At 35.3% G+C, this 23633-nt stretch overlaps 1 pseudogene; it reads left to right on the top strand.

Moving 5' to 3' along the window:
- The first annotated feature begins 17577 nt into the window (after positions 1-17577).
- Positions 17578-18057, top strand: LOC125934182 (peptidyl-prolyl cis-trans isomerase-like 3; annotated as a pseudogene).
- Positions 18058-23633: the final 5576 nt, after the last annotated feature.

Here is a 23633-nt window from a genome sequence, read left to right as displayed (position 1 = left end):
CACAAGTGGTGCTTTTGTAATTTGAACAGACATCTGCTTTCACATGTCATGTTTATCTCAAATATATACACATTCCTGATTTGATCTAGTTATGAAACTGAACTTAAGAGGATAAGTAAAAATATATGTAGTGGAGATACAAATACATCATGTATATGTATATATTCACATATGATACAGATATCTGTCAATAATGGTATCAGCTACTCCTCTATCTGTGTTTATTTTCATGCAAATATTCACATGCACATATACACAGAGATACATGAAAATACAAAAAATGTAGGCATTTCTCTGAGCTCTCCTTGTTTATTTGTTTCCTAAGCCTTCTCTGATGTTACCTGAGAGTGAGGTTATTGTATTTACCTAGGAAGATCCCTGTGTAACAAAGCTATCAACTAGACACAGCACATGGGTGAATACCCTGCTTTCTGATGGGGAGTTCTTTTATTTGCTTTGGCAACAAGTTTTCCAGAGAAACTCTTCATTTGAAATTTTATAAAAGTGCAAATGTTTGTATTTTAGTAAGCAAAAGGAAAACCCCTTGTTTTCTCTTCTTTTCTTTCTTTCTTTTTCTTTTTCTTTTGGTTTGGGAAAATGCTCAATAGCATCTCTGATTCTTCACTTGTGCATGTAGTGTTGTGATTACCCCATTCATCATAATTGTTATCCAAACCTCAAGAGGTACAAGTCTCAGGGATGTGTGTTCATATCTCCCCTTATTCCATCCCTTCATTTTCTAGTCTCTTTTGAATTTTTGACCATCGATAATATAGCTACGAGAACACTATTAATGTTTTGTATAACAATTTCTCGGCAGATTTAATAGCTCATGGAAGACGTTTAACGAGAACAAAAGCATCACAGGAGAATTTTAGCTTTATGTTGACTAGTTCATTATGTAGAGTTCCTTTACTTTATAAAATACTACATAAATGATTTGATTACCCTGGTAGAACTTAAATCTTTCAAGTACACATATTTTTAATTACCTTCTTAAGTTTAGTTTCATAACTAGATCAAATCAGGAAAAAATGTATTTTTGAAGCTTTGCAGAGGGGCACAAAAATCATTTGCAGTAATAACAACTTAGTATTTCCATGGTAATATAAATACAACTTAACAAGGTAATTAATGTTTAGGTAAGCACAATCCATCCCAAAGACTTTAGCTTATGAAGGTTGATTGCAAGAGTAAATAAGATAGTCTTTTTTTTTAGAAACACTTCTATTATTAGTTTCAGCTTGTGGTGGGTTGAATTAGTAGGTGTTTTATATATAAACATTTATATCACATTATTTATGTTATATCATATATATTGTATGCACTAAATTATGTATGTGCCTATACATTTGTGTATATTTATGTGTGCGATATATATGTGTGAGCCACAGCTCCCAGTAGCTGTACGATCATGAGTATAAACAGTCCATACACTGGCAGTCTGTTCTTCACTTTCAGGACACTAGTCAATAAATTACATGAGCTATTCAACAGTTTACTATAAAGGAACCTTGTAGGGGGGCCTGGATGGCTCACTGAGCCCGGTCTCTAGCTCTGTGCCGACAGCATGGACCCTGCTTGGGATTCTTTCTCTGCACCTCTCCTGCTTGTGGTTTCTTTCTATCTCTCTCTTTCTCCCAAAATAAATAAATAAAATTTTAAAAATACTAAAATAAAATAAACTTGTGTTGATTATTTTGCCCAAGTGTAGGCTAATGGAAGTGCTCTGAGCATTTTTAAGGTGGGCTAGGTTAAGCTATGATGTTTGATAGGCTAGGTGTATTAAGCAAATTAAAAAAAATTTTTTTAAATCTTTATTTCTGAGACAGAGACAGGGCACGAGTGGGGGAGGGGCAGAAAGAGAGGGAGACACAGAATCCAGAGCAGCCTCCAGGTTCTGCGCTGTCAGCACAGAACCCCACGGTGGGGGGGCGGGGGGGGTGCGGCTCAGACTCAACGAACTGCGAGATCATGACCCGAACCGAAGCCAGACGCTCAATCGACTGAGCCACCCAGGCGCCCCAATTAAGTAAATTTTTAACTTACAATACTTTCTTTTTTTTTAAACTTATTTATTTATTTTGAGAGAGAGAAAGAGAAAGCATGATCAGGGGAGTGGCAAAAAGAGAGAAGGAGAGAGAGAGAATCCCAAACAGGCTCCGGACTGTCAGCACAGAGCCCAGCATGGGGTTTGATCCCATGACCCATGAGATCATGACCTGAGCCAAAATCAAGAGTTGGATGCCCAATGAACTTAACCACCCAGGTGCCTCAAACTTATGATATTTTCAATGTACAATGGTTTTTATCAGATGTAACCCCATCATAAGTCAAAGATTTGTCTATATAATCTCATTTCTTATTTTGTTCCAGTTACTTGATGTTTTAGGTTATATGATAGAGATAAAACATAGAGCTATATATTAAAATATCTTTTACCTGTAAACAACTTTTATCTAGGTAGTCTTTTTAAAAAGAATCTTTAAAAAGTGTACACTGTCTGAAGAACTTCCATGTATTATAGTTAAGGTTTAAGGTTACACAGTAAATTGATGATTTTTTTTCCAGTAAATGAAAAATTATGTGACCTTCAGGATATAAAATTGGAAAAGTAAACCCTAAAACACAGAGACAAATGGAAACATACCCATATTTTTGTTAAATATTCGTTAATAGCTTCATTATCTGCTACTTGAATGACCTGGCATGCATTTTCTAGGATTATTGTTTCCATGTATTCTTTTAAAAGCATGCATTACTTTAAAAGCAGAAGAAGGCTATTTTGAAAATATCATTTTAACATATTGAAACTGATTAACAGGAAATTGAGAAATGGTAAGAAATTACTTTTCTCTTTCATTTCTGTTTAAGAGAAAAAGCCCAAACATAGCTTTCAATAAATATTCCAAGTAGACAAATAAATAGAAAAATACAACATTGTCATCTTTCACAAAACCACTAAGGTATGTTCATTCTTATTTATGTTAATTTATGCAAGAAAACCCATAAGGGCTATAAATACACTGTGGACGAAAAGTATGGAGGAAATACGGATTTGGGTCCTTTTGGGAAATTAAAGGAACACCACGTTAATTTTACCATGATAAATCTCTTTAATAATTTCACATTGTTTAGGTAATTGATTTATGAATATAACTAGTATCCCAAAGTAAAATACTGTGTGGTTTGTACTATTATCATTTTCAGAATTTAATAGATGAGGAAACCTGAAATTAAAAGGTCACAAATCTTTCAGAATCCTTTAGCTAGGCAAGTAAAATAGTCGTTATGAGAATCATTGATTATTTTTTTCATATTCAAAACTTCAACACTCTTTCACCCTTCCATGAAGGATTTATAGTTAACTTGAATTTATAAATAATTTTCTTATAACATTTTTTAATGTTTATTTATTTTTGAGAGATAGAGACAGAACACAAGCAGGGGAGGGACAGAAGGAGAGGGAGACACAGAATCCAAAGCAGGCTTCAGGCTCTGAACTGTCTGCACAGAGCACAACATGGGGCTTGAACTCACAGACCACAAGATCATGACCTGAGTGGAGAAATCAGACATTCAACCGACTGAGCCACCCAGGAGCCCCGTATAAATAATTTTCTTAGATGTTTATTTTTATTTTAAAACAGCATGGTACATACATTTTTTTTTTATAAATGAAGATCTAAAACCACTTAAATATTTGTTTATTTCTAAATAAATTTTATTGGGGAAGCTCCTAAATACTGCATATGGATGTTTAATTTTTGCATGACCAATTCTTTACATGATGCTATGTTACTTGAATAAAATCTTCATGAGGGAAATTATTAGGTATAATCTTTATTATATTAAGTACTTAAAATATTTACCTTTTTAATAGTAACCAACAAATATATTTCACTATGAATGGTAAAAATCATAAGACATTTTGTTATAACCCCCTTTTATCCATGAGAATTTATACTGTAACAACATATATATACATGTCATACATCTATATATAGATGTATATAAAATATCTATCTATATATCTATACATATATATATATGTTTTAGTTGGCCTCCCAGAAGTATAGGTACTATCTTATAATAATGACCAAACCAAACAAAAGAAGATAAACAACAGTAAATAAATAAATAAGTAAATAAATAAATAAAATCTTAATTTTACTGTTGATAAAAAAAATGAAGAAAAAAATAAAGCAAGTTTCACCATAGGTTTCACCGAACTATGAGCTTTTTCACTGTGCAGAAATTTGGTCTTCAGAGATAGGTTTGGGTATAGAATTGGTCATCATTCCCAGACTTAATTTACTGTTTTTTTCTGCAAAATCTGAAAAGCACTTCCTAATTCCTTAAATTCAAAGTGAAGGAATAAGAGTAGAACAAAACATAAGTAGTAATAAAAGGAATATGTTGCATTTTCTCAAGAGGACTACAAATCTTTCAAAGGCAACAAATATCCTCATCACCTGCCAGAGCACTAGGAGTGATGGGGTTCCACCTTTGCGAGCACCAGAACCAGACATGCATGATTCTATCCAGGCCAACTCCTGTCAATAGATTACCAGCTCTTCTGATTCTAATCTGATTCTAAGTCACTCGTCTCTTCCCTAATTTTCTCAGTGTCAGCTGAATTTTCTTTGCCTTTTGCATAGCTGCTTTCTTTCTCCTCACTACCTTTCTTCCTAAACTCATAAATGAGTTTGCTACTGCTAGACTCTACATATGCACATCATGTATCCGGGCTAGTGCTTTTCCTCAGTTGATCTACACATCGTTGTTTCTGCAATAATAACTCATCTCCTAAACAAACACTGAACTGGATGTTTCCAACATATTGTTTCTGAGGAAACATTGAAAATCCAAATTCAGGTGCATTTTGACTACCGAAAAAAAAAAAAAAAAAAAAGATGGGGCACTTGGGTAGCTCAGTCTGTTAAGCATCCAACTCTTGATTTTCAGCTCAGGTCATTATCATGGTGTGTAAGTTCAAGCCCTACATCAGGCTCCATGCTGAGAGTGTGAAGCTTGTTTGAGATTTTCTCTCTCTCTCTGCTTCCTTCCCTTTCTCCCTTCCCCTGCTCACATGCTTACTCTCTTAAAATAATGAAATAAACATTGGAAAAAAGAGAAAAGTTATTGTTTACGTGTTAATAAGTTTCAACATCAAATTGTGGTAAGGGAAAATGACATATTGTCGTCTAAAAGCTCTTTCAGGGGCGCCTGGGTGGCTCAGTCGGTTAAGCGGTTAAGCGTCCGACTTCGGCTCAGGTCATGATCTCGCAGTCCAGGAGTTTGAGACCCGCGTTGGCTCTGTGCTGACAGCTCAGAGCCTGGAGCCTGTTTCAGATTCTGTGTCTCCCTCTCTCTGACCCTCCCCCGTTCATGCTCTGTCTCTCTCTGTCTCAAAAATAAATGAACGTTAAAAAAAAAAAGCATTTCTTAAAAGCTCTTTCAGAAATAAGACTAATGTTTGGAAATCAAGTGAAATCAGCTCAAGGAAATAGTTTCTGTTAAATACCAACCTAAGTTTTAACTAGGAGGAGACAAGTGTTGAGTCTGTCTTCTTAGATTGCTAATAATAACGGTGATTATAGGTAGCCATACAGAAATTAGTAGCAAGCCGTATTTTCTTGTTTTGTTCTATGGGCTTGGAATGGGTAAAAAGGTATGAGATCAAGGGGCATGTATTAAAAGATCAAACCACAGAAAAGAAATTAACAATGAGAAGTCAAGATCATCTGATGGACGGGCCTAGATAAACTTGTCTAAGAGATTCACAGATTCTATGCTTTTATTTTCATTCTTTTTTCCAAATGTCATTATAGTATTAGTATTATAGTACTGGGATCATGGAAACAAAAAAAATAGATCTTAGATAATATGTGAAATATTTCACAAGCAATTAGAATAAAATTCTGAGAGGTCTCCAGGGTTAGTATGCTAGTAACTGACAAAATCTGCCAAGTTAGGCCCGGAATCCAAGTTCAAGGTCCTTTTCATTAGGACAGAGTCTTTCCATGTAATTGAAACTTAATTAAAAGAAATCACCATTTTAATGAATATTTACCTTGATTTTATTCTCTCTGTAAGAGGTAGAATATTTTCAGGAAGAAATAAAAATTTAGTTTTAGATACCTTTTTTGTGAGATATCTATGCCAAGGTATTAAATAGGAATTTGAATAGATCACTTTAATTTCAGAATTGAGATCTATCCTCAAAATTCTGAATATGTACATGACATTGGAAGCCATAAACGCTAATGAGAAAGTCTGAGGATAGAATAAAGATAAAGGGAGGGACTCAAAGAGAGTCCTAAGGAACTCTTCTTTTAATTATTATTTTGTGCCTTTAAATTCTTAGGACATAGAAAGGTGTTTGATAGAATTTCAAACCAATGGATGAAATAATTGTAATCCATTAAAAACAAACACCAGAAAATGAAAATAAGTAGGAGGATATAGAAGGTAAAGAAACATCAGAGAAGTCTAGCGCCACAGAACCCAAAGGAAGAAAGGAATTTGGGGAGTGAACCATCAGGGGAAATGCTACTGAGATCAAGTGTGGTGAACTTGAACAAATCATATTGGATATAGGACCTCCAGAAAATTTAGTAACATGGGTTTGGGTAAAATGGAGGGGGAAAAACAAGATTTTAGAAATAAGTCATAATCCTGCTCCCAAGGTATTTATAGTCTATGGGGATAAAGGAAAGGAACATAAAAATAAATTAATTACTACAATAGACTGAGACAATCTTGCAACAGAAAAAAGCACAAGGCACTATGTAGCTTTTTGGACTACAGAAGCTTGTAGATCATAATAGGATTTCTTGGAAAAAGTGATGATTGAATTGAGTCTTAAGAACCAGAGGGATAAACTACACAGAGTAGCAGTTATAGATGAACAACGGGGATGTTTACTAGTGCATTTCAGGTAGTAAAGACAAAACCAGAAATATGAAGGTGGACCTAGTGAACTCAAGTTGTTCAGTGAGATGCTAGTGTGTATTATCAATCATGGTACTAAAAACTTCTTGGTTTCCTGCCATGACCCTCACTATTTCAGTCTAGTCCTATATATATACATATATATATATACACATGTATATACATATACACAGAATCTGAAGTAGGCTCCAGGCTCTGAGCTGACAGCACAGAGCCTGATGTGGGCCTCGAACTCACGAACTGTGAGATCATGACCTGAGCCGAAGTCAGATGCTTAACCAACTGAGCCACACAGGCATCCCTCTAGCCCAATATATTTTAACTGAAAATAAAAAATACAACTTCACTCATAAGGTTTCTAACTTTGAGCAGTAACTAATACCTTTAAGGGATCTAAAATAACATTTCCTTGAAAGGAAATTACATTAAAAGGGAATCAGCGCTGGGGAGCCTAGGTGGCTCAATCGGTTAAGCATCCCACTTTAGCTCTGGTCATGATCTTGCGGTATGTGAGTTCGAGCCCCGCCTCGGGTTCTGTGCTGACAGCTCAGACCCTGGAGCCTGCTTTGGATTCTGTGTCTCTCTCTCTTTCTGCCCCTCCCCAGTTCACACCCTGTCTCTCTCTGTCTCTCTCTCTCAAAAATAAAACACTATATCTTAGTAATTCTATCATTGTTATATCATTGTGGAGATACAATAGTGAAATGATTTTGCATTTATTTTCTGGTGAGGTGGTGAGGAAAATTCATGTAGAATCATAAGTTTTCATGTATATACAAAAATGGGCATATAGATCCCTAATGGAAAATGATAGAAATGTAAGGACAACTTGGGAATCTAATCAGCAAATATTATTGAAGAAGGGTACTTACAAAAATACATAGCTTTTCATGAAAATATGTACTATACAGCTAGATATCTTGGGTATATAATCAAGGTTTTCTTCTTATTAAATGTTATATCAGACTTTCTTATAACTGAGACTTTGAGGATGGTATATTTATCTAATTTTTCTGTTCATCATCTGTGCATTGTTTAAGGAGGGTAAACACCTGCATTTACAAAAAAAAGATTTATATGAAATTTTAAAAGGTAAATCATAAATGCTTATCTCTAAGTATGTAAGAACAGAAATGAGAAATTATGCCACCCATATCTTACATCAGTCACAAATTACTATATTATTTTCCATTCCAATCTGACATTTACCAAAAATCCAATATTCTAAGATCAAATATTTATTTTAGAATGCCTGATGTATGTAGCATTTTACAAAGCAATATCACAAAAGTCCAACTCTATGTTCAAAGAAATTTTCACGTGGCCAATGAAAAAGAATATTCATCTCTAATGGACATGGTTTTCTGTAGGTAATAGGTCTGGATTTCAACTTTTGAAAGTTAAATGGAAGACTTAAAGCTTAGAAATATGTGATGGGGAATAAAATAAAATAAAATAGAAAAGTTATATTACTCTAAATACCAAGAAACAAATTCACAGATGGATGAATGGGTGGTATTAATATAATTTACAGAAAATTGAGAAACATATGATGAAAAGATGTGAAAAAAACTCATAGAAATAAAATCTGAAAATTTTAGTTAACTGTGAATGGTGTAACATGTACCAAAAAAACAAAAATGGTAGGTGAGTTAGAGGGTGACAGAATAATAGGAGGATGCTATGCTTGTATTGTCCCTCAAACACAGCTGGATAAATATCAAATCATTCTGAATGCCCAAGAGATCTATCTGAGCGCCAAGAGAACAAACTACATAACTAGCTGGAGAGAAGAGGCCACATAGTGAAAGATAGGAAGTGTGGAGATGTGATTTGGGGGAGAAAAGGATCATGGGTGCTGTGGAGGGTGGAAGCGATCCCTTATCACAGAAAAAGGAGAGACAGAGACAGATAAAGACAGAGAGAAACAGCAGTGTATGGAGGATCGCATAAGAGAAACACTTCCCCAAACATTGCTGACTGGGAAAACGAAAAGGGATGATTATTGTGAGAGTTTAAGACCAGCAGAGCTCAAAGACTAGAGTTTTAGACTTCTGTGCCAGTGGCCTGATGTGGAGCCTGGCAGGCACAGTTGGTGGTCCTGTGGAGGAGGGCAGAGGTCTGAGAGCAGGTTGTACAATCTGAGGATCTCTTGGGATGCGCTGGGAAAGATTTTCCCCCTTCTTGCAGTGCATCTGACAGAGGTGGCTTTGCCTCTCAGGGGACAAAAGAGACAATGGGTGCCATTGCTCCCCCATAAGGCTGCTAAGGCTGCTAGCTAACTCAGACTTAGGCTTTTTTGCTGCACTTGACTCTAGAGTCCAAACTCTTGTGCATTGGTGCAACTGCTCTTCTGGGACAAACTGGCACCAGTCCCACCACAGGAAGCCCCTCTCCCAGAGGACCAGCATGAGTTTGTGCCATGTTAGGTCCCTTAAGTTTGGAGTTTTAAATCTCAGCTACATTCCTGAGATAAAATACAGATTCATAGCACTTCCAGGCAGGCAGGTGCCGTGGACACAGACAGAGTGAAGGTAGGGATCTGAGGGATACCTGGGACACACAAGGGGAGATTATTTGCTCCTCGGTAACAGCTTCCTAGACAGCCTTGGGCATGAACTTCCCACTTCAGGGACAAGAGGGAGGGCTGGTGCTGTTTTTTTCTCCCCTATCCATTAACACTAATTGACTTCTGTGACCAGAAAAGTGCCAAAAGTGGAAACCTGAGCTGCTTACATCAAGTCCTGCCCCCCTGCACTCTGCAGGTGCTTCTTTACTAGGGGAAGTGTTCGTGAAATCCACAACAGCAGGCCCCTCCCCCAAAAGACCAGCATATACCCCCCTGCACCCACCAAGTCTACTGACCATAGAGTTCTGCAAAGCTGTAGCTGTAATGGAAATAGGATCAGGCCTTTTTTTAACAAGCAAACCAGAGCACATCTATTTAAAATTCGCCACATGCTGCACAAGGTCCAGACACTCCCCACTGTAGGCAAGGAGATACTCTGCAGAGAACTGACCTGAGGGAAAGAGCAGCCAAAACATAACAGCAAAATGTGTACAGCATACACCAGAAACACTTCTTGAATCACCGGGCCTTGGACAGTATATGACCTCTTCTTAATATAGCATTACTCTCAGGAACAGGAAACATAACAGACTTTCCCAACACACAGAAGACAAAGACCTAGACAAAATGCCAAGATGGAGGAATTCATCTTAAAAGAAAGAATAAGAAAAGGTCATGTCTAGAGACCTAATAGAAACAGATATAAGTAATATGTCTGATCCTGAATTTAAAACAACAATCATAAGAGTACTAGCTAGGCTTGAGAAAAGCATAGTAGACGCCAGAGAGTACCTTACCATATAAATAAAAGACCTAAAACTAGTTAGGCCAGAATAAAAAAATGCTATAACTGAGATGCAAAAATGATCTAATGACCACAAGGATGGAAGAATCAGAGGAACAAGTAAGTGATACAGAAGGCAAAATTATGGAAAATAATGAAGGTGAAAAAGAAAGAAAGAAAAATGTTAGATTACAAATATAGACTTAGGACTTCAGTAACTCCTTAAAGAGTAATAACATTCATATCATAGGAGTACCAAAAGAAAAAGTTAGGGAAAAAATACCAGGTTTATTTGAGAAAATTATAGCTGAAAACATCCCTAATCTGGGGAAGGAAACAGACATCCAAATCCATGAGGCACAGAGAACTCCCGCCAAAATCAACAAAAGTAGGTCAACACCAAGACGTATCAGGGCAAAATTTGCAAAATACAGAGATAAAGAAAAATTCCTAAAAACAGCAAGGAAAAAGAAATCCCTAACTTATAAGGGAAGACAAATATGGTTAGCAGCAGACTTCTCCACAGAAACTTGTCAGGCCAGGAGGGAGTGGCACAATATATTAAACATGCTGAATGGGAAAAATATGTAGCCAAGAGTAATTTATCCAGCAAGGTTGTCATTCATAATAGGAGAAGAGAGGGTTTCCCAGACAAAAACTAAAGGAGTTAGTTTATGCTACTCAAAGGGTACAAAAATACTGATTTGAAGGGACACATGCATCTGAATGTTTATAGCAGCATTATCAACAATAGCTAAATTATGGAAAGAGCCCAAATGTCCATTAACTGATGAATGGATAATGAAGATGTGGTGTACACACACACACACACACACACACAGTGGAATATTATTCAGACATTAAAAAGAGTGAAATCTTGCCATTTTCAATGATGTGGATGGACCTAGAGCATATTACACTAAGTGAAATGAGTCAGTCAGGGAAAGACAAATACCATATTATTTCACCCATATGGAATTTAAGAAACAAAACAGATGAGTATAGGGGAATGAAAAAAAAAGACAGAGGGAGGTAAACCATAAAAGAGACTTTTAACTATAGAAAACAAATTGAGGGCTGCTGGAGGAGAGATGGATGGGGGATGGGCTAAATGGGTGATGGGTATTAAGGAGGGCACTTATTGTGATGAGCGCTGGGTATTATATGTAAGTGATGAATCACTAAATTCTACTCCTGAAACTAATATTACACTCTATGTTAACTAAGTAGAATTTAAATAAAAACTTGAAACATTAAAAAAAATTAAAAATACCAAAAATACTCTATATGTATATTACCCTTATGACAGTGAAACAAATTATATACTTGAGGTTTTTAAGGGAGAAAATCATACAGTAATATCATATAGTAGTCATTAATGAAGTAACATGTCCACTTCTGGGCAACAGATTTTTAAAATGACTTTAAGTAATACAAAAGCATTGAAAAATTAAATGCAATAATTGATTCAAAATATCTGCTTTTCACTTAACTAGACTTGTTTGGTTACAAAGATGTATAAAATAGAAACCTTATCCTTAAGGAACTTTCCTAATGTAAGATAACATATCCATAGGCAGACAACTGTTAAGCATGTGAAAAATGGTATAAAGGATACATATACCAATAATAAATGTTGTTGATTTGGGAAAACATACTAACCTAGGGTAACTTAAGGTATTACTATTATCTGGACTTATCCCTCAATCTACTATTTCTTGACACCCCTGGAGTCCTGGGATAATGCAATGAGGACAAAGGTCAGTCGTTATTATAGTCTTAGTAAATGCAATGATTCCAGAATCCTCATAGCATCTAAGGGAGCAGATAATACCAGCATCTCCTACTTACTCAAAGTCACGTATTACTACTTTGTATATAGGTTTTATGAGTACACTGTGTTATTCTTCTCAATTAAAAACTACTCTTCTTCCATCAAAATTAAAACCCACTTATTTAAAAAAATCATCAGGAGCACCTGGGTAGCTTAGTCAGTTAACTGTCAACTTTGGCTCAGGTCATGATCTCATGGTTCCTGAGTTTAAGCCCTGCATTAGGCTCTGTGCTCTCAGCACAGAGCCTGCTTCAGATCCTCTGTCTCCCTCTCTCTCTGCCCCTCTGTCACTCGTGTTCTCTCTCTCTCTCTCTGTCTCTATCAAAAATAAATAAATAAACATTTAAAAAAATAAAGTGACTAGAAGTATGATCCTTACAAATACGATCTTTATCCCCAGTTTGGAACCATTTATTTGCAATAATTTCATCCAGTCAGTACTGTATAATCTGTGGGATTTTGGTATTTGAGCCATTCCGCCTAAACTTAACCAGTCTGGCCCTAACTCTTGATTGCCTTTCAAACCTTTGCAATCGTCCAAGTAGCCTTCTTTGTTTTTAGTGGGTCCTATTAATTGAGAGGGTGTCAAGACCCATTTTGCTGTCTTTTTTTTTTTCCACCTGATTATAGCAGTTGCTCAGCTAGTTTCTGGATTTCTTTTGGAGGAAATTGTTCCTTATGTTGCTGTAAATTCAGTTTGGTCATGGAAGGAAGTGAGTTCAAGAGCTTGCTTATGTTCCCATATTGAAGGAGAACACCTATGTCCCTGTGTTCTTTGATTTGTGGCCTCCTTACTTCATCTTCAAAGCCATTCATAGGGGGTTGAGTTCTTCTCATGCTTTAAGTATCTCTGACCTCCTGTTCTGCCACATATCTCAAACTCATGAGTATTCTACAAGTCTTCACTTTTCAAATGTTATCATGTAAAATATCACCTTCTTAATGTACAATTTCAGGAAAATATAACCATTTCTAAAAATACATAAATCTCAGTTTTATATGCCCATATGCAAAGTATAAAGGTGTATAAAACTTAAAAAAATTAAATGTAAGTGATAAAAGTGTTCTGTTATAGAGAAATAAAATAGAGGCGAAATAGATGTAATCCATAATGCTGTCCTTTTAGCTGGATGCCCAGCATAGTTTATCACCACCCATTTGCATATATTGTATTTTAGAATTTTTGCCAATGGAGAAAATTTTGTATATTTAAATTATGAAACAGCCACATCTTGATACTTTTCTTCAATTCAAGACGTTCATCTTAAAAGAAAATGGTGACATATTCTGTGATCGCTTATAGATCAAACCAGTATTAAACATATATATGCTGCTGGAGACAGATATCAGTAGTATATAATACTGATTATGATTATTATACCAAAATTTTATTTTGTTCTTAGAAATAATGAGCATCTTATCACTGGAAGTATATAAACCCACATGGTATGCTTGTATTTCAGAATGGTTAAGAAGATATTTACAAAAAGGTGGATAGACTTTAAGATACCTTCTCATACAGAAAATCCATGATCCTTAAATGCTGGATGAAAGAAATAAAACAATAAAGTTACTTTTTTCTTTAGCAACTTATCATTAGTTTTAGAAATATGTTTATATTTATGTTATCTATTGCTGCTGTTCTTAAAATATGTCGAAACAGTACTATTTCAGTCTGATTAGAATTTGTTTCAACTCAGTAAAGTTGGTCTAAACATTATGTACCACAGATGAAGAAATAAGTGTTAAAGAAAATTAATGAAGGCATAAACTGCAAGGGAATAGTCATATCATTTGAGAAACTTATTTCTCTCAAGGGCACTGTTGTAACTGTTAGCACCACGGTCATAGAAAAAGCCCTTGACTCTACCCATTAACCAGCTAAGAGACCTTGGACAAGCTTCATAGTCCCTGGAGGGCTCAGTTCTTTCATCTGTGGCTGAAAGGATTTAGTCAAGATGATCTCTAAGATTATTCCCATATCTATGGCTTCATTATTTCAGGTACCACATAGAACCATATCAAGAGGAGAATATCGTTTATTGATTTGGTTAACTTTCTCTTAAGTAAGAAATTACAGTTAGAATTCCCTGGCCATAATCTTTTGCATATTACCCAAATAGCTGAAAATACAACTTTAAGAATGAAGTTTTCAGTTTTGTTTATAGGCTTTAGTGGAAAAAACCATTTCATGACAAGAGGTAATAAGCAATGCAGCCATTTTTTACAGAAACATAGATATAAAGTTATATATTTTTAGATATTTTCCATCCAATCTCAGCTATAAATGTCTTTATCACCTACAGTTATCTTTGGAATTAAATCTTTTGAGAGATGAATGCTGTAGACTATTTAATGCTTCAGCAGGTTTAGATGCTTATAACTTGTGAAAAGTTAAAATGTTATTTCTTTTATTTCATATCTATTCTAAACTTTTATTGTTGCTTTTGAAACAGATATTTTAGAAACAAAAAGGATGTGAGTGATCATCTAGCCCAATTTTGTCATTTTTAAATCAAGACCACAAATCGTTTTCACTCCTCCCATCAAGAGGTCATAGCTACAGGCCTTGCTGTTGAAGCTCTGAGGTATTCCCTGTGAAAAGCTCCATACACTGAGGTGGTTGCCATGCTGAGGAGGCCACCTGTACCAATTCTGATTGGTGATCGGAGCCTTCTGCCATTCCCCATGAAGTATCACATGACGGGAATTGTTTTGGACCCTCTATTCCAGACCATCTGCCAAATGAATACCTCTGAATGACTTCCGTCAAAACTACATGAGGGAGGAGAGTCACCCATTTGACTGCTGCTACATTATTGAGTCATAAAACTATGAGATATAATAAGATGGTTGTTGTTCTAAGCAACTTAACTTTTGGTTGGTTTTTGTCTTGTTTTAATTTTTACTGCATCAATAGATAAACGGAATTTGGCATATGGAAGTGAGGTGCTAACATTACAAAATCTAAAATGTATGGTTTTGGTCTGGGGACAGGGCAATAGGCAAAGGTCTGACAAACCTTAAAGTGACAAGTAGAGAGGACTCGAAGGAGACTGAACAAAGAAATTACTAAGGGCTGGCAGAAAGTTTGGTAATACTGCCACTGAGGTAACCTGGAAAATATACAGTGTACTTAAAAAACTTGATAATCTAGCTAAGATGATTTCTGAATTAAGTGTTGAAGGTGTTACCTCATTTCTTCCAGTTATCTAGTAAAACTGAGAGAAAAGAAAAATGAAGTGAATAGTCAATTGCTAACAGAATATGGAGTGAATATAAAGGGCTTAGGACAACCAGCAAGTTGTCCTCAAAGTAAGAGATGGTCTCAGGGTAGAGATAAAATCTAATGCACTGCTAGTAGAACACAGCCTGTGGTTGTAAGATCGTTTAAGACTTCAGAAGGATTTAAGGCTGATCTAATGTACCCTCTCAGTAACAAAAAAGAAAAAGGGTATGCCATATAGATGCTCTAAAACAGACAATAGTGCTTAGTGCACAAACAACAGCCTCACAGGAAAACCAAGATAGAGAAGGATTTACCACAAAAAGATTTATGGGTTTGGTTTTGTCTAATGAAATAGATTAGTAATTAACACCCAAATGGCTCATGAGATGTTAAAGGAATTATATTAACATTGAATAGGACAGAAAGAGTAAAAAGAAAAAATTAAATTCTTGAGATAACCAAGAAGCATTCTAAGAAAACTAGATTTTGAAAATAGATTTTATGGAAAAGTCTACATTATGTGGAAAAGGAAGTTTTCACCATCCATTTGCATATATTCAATTTTAGAATTTTTGCCAATGGAAAGAAGCCAAGAGCCATGTAGAATTATGCCCAAAGACCAAGACTGAACCTCAACTGGGAAAGGAAAATATTTGCCAGATTATATTTAAGAATTTCTATAGGATAGTGATTGCTATGTGTCTTATTTTCTCCCTTCTGGAAAAGGAATATTTACTATGATTATCCTACACCTGTTCCATCTTGGAACATTAGGTGGGTGGAGGACAGATCATTTGTCTTTCCATTTCACAGATCTACAGTCTAAAAGTAACTTTATCCAAGGGAGAAAAAAAAAAACCCTAAAACTAAAACTAAAACTAAAACTAAAACTAAAACTAAAACCAAACTAAATCCAAACTAAAAGCAAACTAAAACCAAACTAAAACTAAAACTATAAAACTAAAACTAAAACTAAAACTAAAACTAAAACTAAAACTAAAACTAAAACTAAAACAAGATACTTTTACAGCTAGATCTGATTTAAATGATGTGATCCTGGACCTTAAACCTGAGCTTCATAGCATAATAGAATGAGACTTTTGGTGATTCTCACATGATGAAGGAAGATCAGTACTGTTGTAAGCAGGGTATGGACTATAATGGTTTCAACATGGAAGCAAATTATTTGAAACTTCTCTCATGGATATGCAGATCAATGATCCTGCCCCTTGAATATGCACATGGTTGAGACTGCTTCAACCAGTAGGGTATGGCAGAAGTGGTGCTAGAGTGTCAAATACCACGCAACGTTCTCTTTCTTCATTCTTGGCACCCTGATTCACCAATAGAAGAAGTCTCTGCAGCTGCCATTCTGAAGAGGCCAAAGTTAGCCATTTTGTTGACAATTCAGCTGAATTCAGCCTTCCAGATACACCCTCCACGTTACCATAGGTGTGTGTATGAAACTTGCACCTTCCAGTCCAGACTATCTAACAGTTGAATATCATCAAGTGACCTCTACTATGTCACATGGAACAGTAGAATTATGCAGCTGATCTCTGCTGGAAGTTCTGACCCACAAAATTTGTGTGATACAGTAGAATGGTTGTAGGAGCTTTACCGTTAAGTTTTATGGTCATTTGTTCCAAAACAATAGATACCTGGAACATACGCTTTCTCCTTTAAAGATCAATCTTTAAAAGATAAAACTGTGGCAAGGAGAAATGAAGTAATTTATACAAGTTTATGCAATAATATAGGGGCTAATGCAGTGCAAAACCAGGACCTGTATCTTCCTCTTCTTTCCACTGTACCCCATTGTCCTGACGAGTGCATTTTGTTGCGTAATACTATCTTATAATGTTTAGAAATCAAATGGTCAACTTTTTGAAAATCAATCATGTTTCTTTTTAGTTCTTTCTTCTGTTTCTTTCCTTTTACCTGTCTTCTGCTATTTAATGTTTTGAGGCTCTTCCCACATATGAAGATAATAAACATAGGTGAATTCTAATTTTTAGTGGACTTCAAAATCAAAATGCAGGGGAGCCCCTAAGACACTAATTTCGAATCACAGGCATCTGCGATTACATCTTTTCTGTCTTAAAAACAGCTGTGCTAACCAAAGTGAGACTCATTTTCTAACTTCTCTTGTTAAGACAGTGAGAAATTAGCAACAGTACTTCCTGAAACCATCAAGAAGAAAAATGTCAGTGACATTGCACAGAGATGTAAGTGATACTCAAATAGAAGTTTTCTGTGAGAGGACACCCAAATATGTGAGAAATTTTCGGCTCTCAGTGCCAGTAATTACTACAATGGCTGTATATTTCATAGAAATATCAAGGATTTTATGGCTGAAACTGGAGATCTGACAGGTGCAGGAAGAGGAAGTAACAGTACCTGGGGCAAGAAATTTGAGGACGAATATAGTGACTCTTAAGCACAATGTTAGAGGTGTGGTATCTATGGCTAATAATCTCTCAAATACCAATGGATCTCAGTTCTTCACCTATGCCAAGAAGTTACATTTGGACATGAAATACACAGTATTTGGAAAGGTAATAGATATTCTGGAGACTCTAGATGAATTGGAGAAGTTACCAGTAAATGAGAAGACATATCAACCTCTTAATGATGTGCTCATTAAGGACGTATCTATTCATACCAATCCATTTGTTCAGTAGCTATAATAGACTTGAAAAGATATTTGGCAAACTGTTTGCGCAACACACCTATTCTGGTTTACCCAGTTTTAATTATGCCAAGAGATTTTTATCATCCTACTGCTTGTTTACAACTAAAATCTTAGGAACTAGTGGTACCAATGGGACCCAAACAGCTTTTACTCCCATTATTAGAGCATATACTTTACTATAACTATTATCCAATGTATTTCTTTAAGGTTAATTTTTTAGATATCTTCTCTCTAATTTTTTTGCATGTAAACATTCATTTAAAAAATAGAAATACATTATTTCTGTGATGAAGACTTAATGTCCTACCTAGTTCTACTCCTGTTCACACTGGCATCCCTTATAACTAGAACTAGAAGCATTTAACATCATCTGCTTTCTGAGCTAGAGTGAATCCAAGCCCGAGATGAAGACTTTATTCAGAGAAATTTAAAAGTTCCAATCCAGCAGATCAGAATTTCCATACTGAGGTAACTTTTTGATAACTTCACTCCTCTCTTGTGGTCTCTTCTTCCAAGTTTGATTTTTGAGATGAAGCCATCCAATAGTCTGTATCAAGTAACCGAGTCTCTCTACCTTGTTTAATCTCATGCCTGAGTTTTGGTTTGGATTTCCTGCACATTTCCCCTATGCACGCAGGATTTTAGTCCCACTCTGTTCTTAGAGATTCTATATTCTAATCTTGTCATGAAAATTTTAGCCCTAAAGTGGGAATTATGCTATTTCTCTCCAATTTCTTTGGCATCTCTGTAATCCTGTCTAGAATCTTTGCTTTAGTACTTAGCTGCCTTAACTTAGTTTTAAGTTACTTAACACCTAACCCCACAGTTTTTCTGGTATTCCTGGAGACTAGTGTAATGGCCTGCCTGCCTGTCCACCTGTCATGATCCATTACTGTTTAGTACTCACCATTGTATTCTCCAGATAAAAAGCTTTGCCTGTCTGGCTAGATTCCCATCACTCGATTCTTGTTCAATTTGCAAGAACTGATTTTATCTCAGTGTTGGCTTTTAGTGTCCCACTTGTATCCACCCTAAACTCTTTCTGCCACTACCGAGTCTGATATTGGTTAGAGGAGAACAACTCTGTATGATCGTTAATACACAGGCAATTATGTCACTCTAATAATTAAATGCACTGTATATCAGTTGTTCTAATAAAATTTTAATAAAAATTTTTAAATTTTTACCTTTTTACCTTTTTAAATAACTTATAAGAAGATAACTTGTGCTGTTCTTTCTTCTTAGTCTTTGATAAGAATAACAACTGAAGGCTACAGATTCAGAAATTGAATCTTAATATTTTTAATATGTGCATATTTACAAAGGTCACTATTTACGTGACAGGGGTAGTTTTTATAATTGCCTCTAAATAATAGAATTCTCACAGTGGAAAAATATGACATATCTATTTATATATAAAACCACAGCTTTTCTCTGTGATGCAGTGAAATAAAGCATATGACCATGATGTGGTTAATGTTTTTATTTAAAAAGTTAATAATCCTGAACTGGATTTTTGATCAAGGAACTAACATGACTAAGTACATATATTTATAGAATATATAGAATATATATTATATTTATATATTATAATATAATTATATTATGGGTGCCAGGGTTGCTCAGTCATTTGAGCGTCCGACTTTAGCTCAGGTCATGATCTTGCATTTTGTGAGTTGGAGCCCCACATCGGGCTCTGTGCTGACAGCTCAGAGCCTGGAGCCTGCTTCGGATTCTGTGTCTCCCTCTCTCTTCCCCTTCCCCGCTCATGCTCTGTCTCCCTCTGTCTCTCAAAAATGAATAAACATTAAAAAATTAATATAATTATATTAATGTATATTATTTAATATTATTATTAATATAATAATAAATTATATATTATAACATATAATATATACTTAGTTGATATATATGTTTATATCAACTATTTATTTTAATTTATATATATTTATATCAACTATTGTAATCATTTCTAAAGTAAAGAATGTTGCAAGTTTTTAAAATGTTCTTTATTATATTGTTTGGACTATGGACTATATATTGGTCTTGGTCCAATTAGGAAACAGAGCCACACAGTAATTGAAACGGGAAGTTCAATATTAAGAATTATTAAGCTACGATAAAATCATAATTGTAAAGATGGAAAGAGTACCTTCTAAAGGACTCCTCTACCTTCTCCTAGAGCTCAAGAAATGTACCAAAGATGGGCATACTTAGTATATATTCCACCCACTGCCAGGATAGTGTTCACACCTAGTTTGAAGAGTGAAATTTGTTGGATTGCTTGAGTTAAAGCTGATTTACAGCTACCAAGCAAGTGGAAAAATTCAAACCAAACCAAAACAACCTCTAGACTGGGGCTGCATGGTTTCCACAGGACTGTGTTCTCTGGGTGCACAGATGGGGCAGATAAACACCAAATGTTCTTACACACCTACCCTTTGTCTAACTGGGGCAAGAGGAAGAAAAAACAAAACACCATTTATCCTAACCTGGAAAGAGACGCGCTCTTCCCCTCGCAGTGTCTCTCCAGCGCCCTCTACTGACAGTTTAAAGTCATGCTCACCTTAAGGGAGAAAAAGCTTAAGTGTCCTATATCATGGAGAGCAAGTACACTGAAGTGTGAATTTAGATTTTTGAGGCTACACTAAAAAATGCCACAGACGTCACATAAGCTACAGCTCTATGTTATAAATATACATTACACACAAAATAAAACAACTCTTTTCTGTCACATATTTGCCATATGTCAGTATTATAACTGGTATGCAATAAACATTAATAATATTGTAAACATTTTAATATTTAAATGTTTTAATATTTTTAACATTAAATATTAAACATTAATATTTTAAACATTTTAATATTATTTAAATATTTCAGCATTTTTAAAACATTTAGGTGGATAGTATTGATACTCTAGATATTTTGAGAAGTTTCCCTCCAAACGGAAACTGATAAAACCTTTGTTTTAGATGAGCTTCCCTGTGCTGCCAGAAACAGCTGAAATTATTCCATGGACTTTACATCAATTTTTTTAAAGATAATCTCTGTGCCTAACATGGGGGCTCAAACTCATGATTCTGAGATCAAGAGTCACACCCTCTACCAGTTGAGCCAGCCAGGTGTCCTTACATCAATCTTTACATTTGGCCTTTATTATATATAAAAAGTATACTTCTGTGTTTTTCTTTTGTTTTAGTTCCTTTGTTAGTCTTCAGATACATGGCAGTGGTAATAATTCACACAAACAAATACTAAATTGTGATGTAGCATCCAGTAAATGTCTGTCTACAAACTAGTTTCATGGGAACCACAAGCAACCACATTGGCCTGAATGGTCAGAGTCACATGTAATCTTTCTGTGCTCAGAACAGTATATATTCCCTTGTTCCAACACTGGCAAACGAGCACCGATAAGACAGTTGGCATTTGTTGTACTATACAAAATAAAGATAATTATAAGGAATTATAACCCCTTTCTGGTTATCTAAAGTTTTGTTTTGTTTTGTTTCGTTTTGTTTTTCAAATGGAAGGTTGAAACCCTGCTGGAAGTGTTTGTCACTGTGCTGAATGCGGACCCTTTCACCTTCTTGTATTAACAACAATGCATTCACTAATTTAATGTAGTTTTTGTCTCGCCAAAAATTAAGACATTATTTATATTGGTGATCATTAACATAATGATATTTTGAAATCAAAGTTTTGTTTCTAACGCTTTAATCTCCCAGAAGCAACTGGAACTCATCCTAGAATTAGATTTGTGCTCATTAGATCCACATGAGCTAAGTGGCTTTGTTCTAGAAGGTCAGTCACACAGTTAGCCCAGCTTATTGGTTAAAGGTATTTTTGAAGTCAGAATTTTGAATTTTGCAATTGAATTTTAGATTTATCTATTTATTTATTCCTCTATTTACTCTGTCAGCCAGTACGAAGTCCTGTGCTACATAAGCGGGATATAGCAGTGAACAAGACAGATTGAGCCCCTGCCCTCATAGAACTTACATTCTAGCACAGAATAGTCACACATTAAATAAATAAATATTAATTGAGTTATTGAAAATTTTGGTAAATAGTTTGAAGAAGAGCATAGCATACAATGAAAGATGGAAGGGAGGTCTAATCTCTCTTGCAAGTTAGGGAAGTCTTGCCTGGGGATATTATGCTTGGCTTCAGGTCTGAAAAATGACTAGGAATCAATAATGGTGGCATCTGGAGTCATGGGGTTGGGTGAGTTGTCCAGCTGGAAGGAGAGGCCCCTGAGAAAGCCCTGGCGGCATGGCGCAACCTGAAGTGACAGAGGACCTAAAAGAAAAAATGTCTTCTCAAGAGGACACGCTGTAAGGAGAATCTGGTGAGGAGGCAGGGTACTCAGCACACATTATTTAAACTTATCTAAGAATTTATTAAGTGTGACAAACCTCACTGAACCACGTTTCCTGCTTCTGTAAAATAGATAAAATAATGCCTCTGTTTCAGAAATGTTATAAAAAATTAAATAAGGGAATGTTTACAAAGTCTTTGGCACATAGTCTTGCCAGACTAAGCAGGCTGAAGTATTTACAACAGTACGGCAATGCAGTTTCTTTCTATTCATTTTTCAAATGTATAGTTTTCGCATAATTTCAACTCTAATCATAAATTTTTTAAGGATACTATTTTTACAGCTTAGACTTTTACATATATATATACATACATACATGCATATATATATATGCATGTATGTATGTATATATATATATATATATGAAACTGGAATGTATATATTTGGAGCACAGGTGCTCAAGTATTTCAGTAAATAAATAATTTAGACTTCAGTTTGAAGAATTGCAACCTTAGACATCTATTAACATATTTCCACTTTTTCCTAAAACCATGGAAAATACAATTAGCTACATGTCGTCTGTTATAACTTTCTTCATTGCACTAGCAAAATTGCTTGAGTTTTGAGGTGCTTTCCAATATTCAATTAAACAACCTTTAAGGTATGAGAAACAATAATGGGCTTTCTGAACCTCTTTTGGAGGAACACTGGGCCTAGTTGTCAAGGTAACTTGACCTCATTTTCAAGGTGAATTAGACCACCATAGGAAGGTGTCCTGGTGCTCAGTAGTTTCTCAGTAAGTGTTTTATTATTCAAGTGTTGTCAGAAGCAAGCTTGAAGTGGACATATTGTTTCTCACTTTTACCTTTTTAAATAAAAGTTATAAAAGGCTCTTTGAACATCAATTTTTTTACCTTTGCATTTATATTTTTTCCTCAGGGAGCATTTCAAATGGCATGTTCTTATTATTCCCTCTCTCCCATTAGATTTGTTTCTCTAGAGTATTATTCTTTTACTTTATGTTTTACACAAGAAACTGACAGCTCTGGCCTTGCTAAAAGGATCCATTGTCTGTTTTTTTTCTGATGAAAACACTTGCCCAATGTTCCATTGACCTTTTGAATTTTCCCTCTTTACTTCTTCTGTATCCTGGTTGCAACATGAGCTTTCTTTTCCCAATAACCCACAAGAAAATACACAAATGATAATAGAGAAATATGTCAGAAACATGAAAACCAAGT

This window comes from Panthera uncia (assembly GCF_023721935.1).
Source record: "Panthera uncia isolate 11264 chromosome A1 unlocalized genomic scaffold, Puncia_PCG_1.0 HiC_scaffold_16, whole genome shotgun sequence".
Taxonomy (NCBI): Eukaryota; Metazoa; Chordata; class Mammalia; order Carnivora; family Felidae; genus Panthera; species Panthera uncia.
This window is presented reverse-complemented; position numbering and strand designations above follow the sequence as displayed.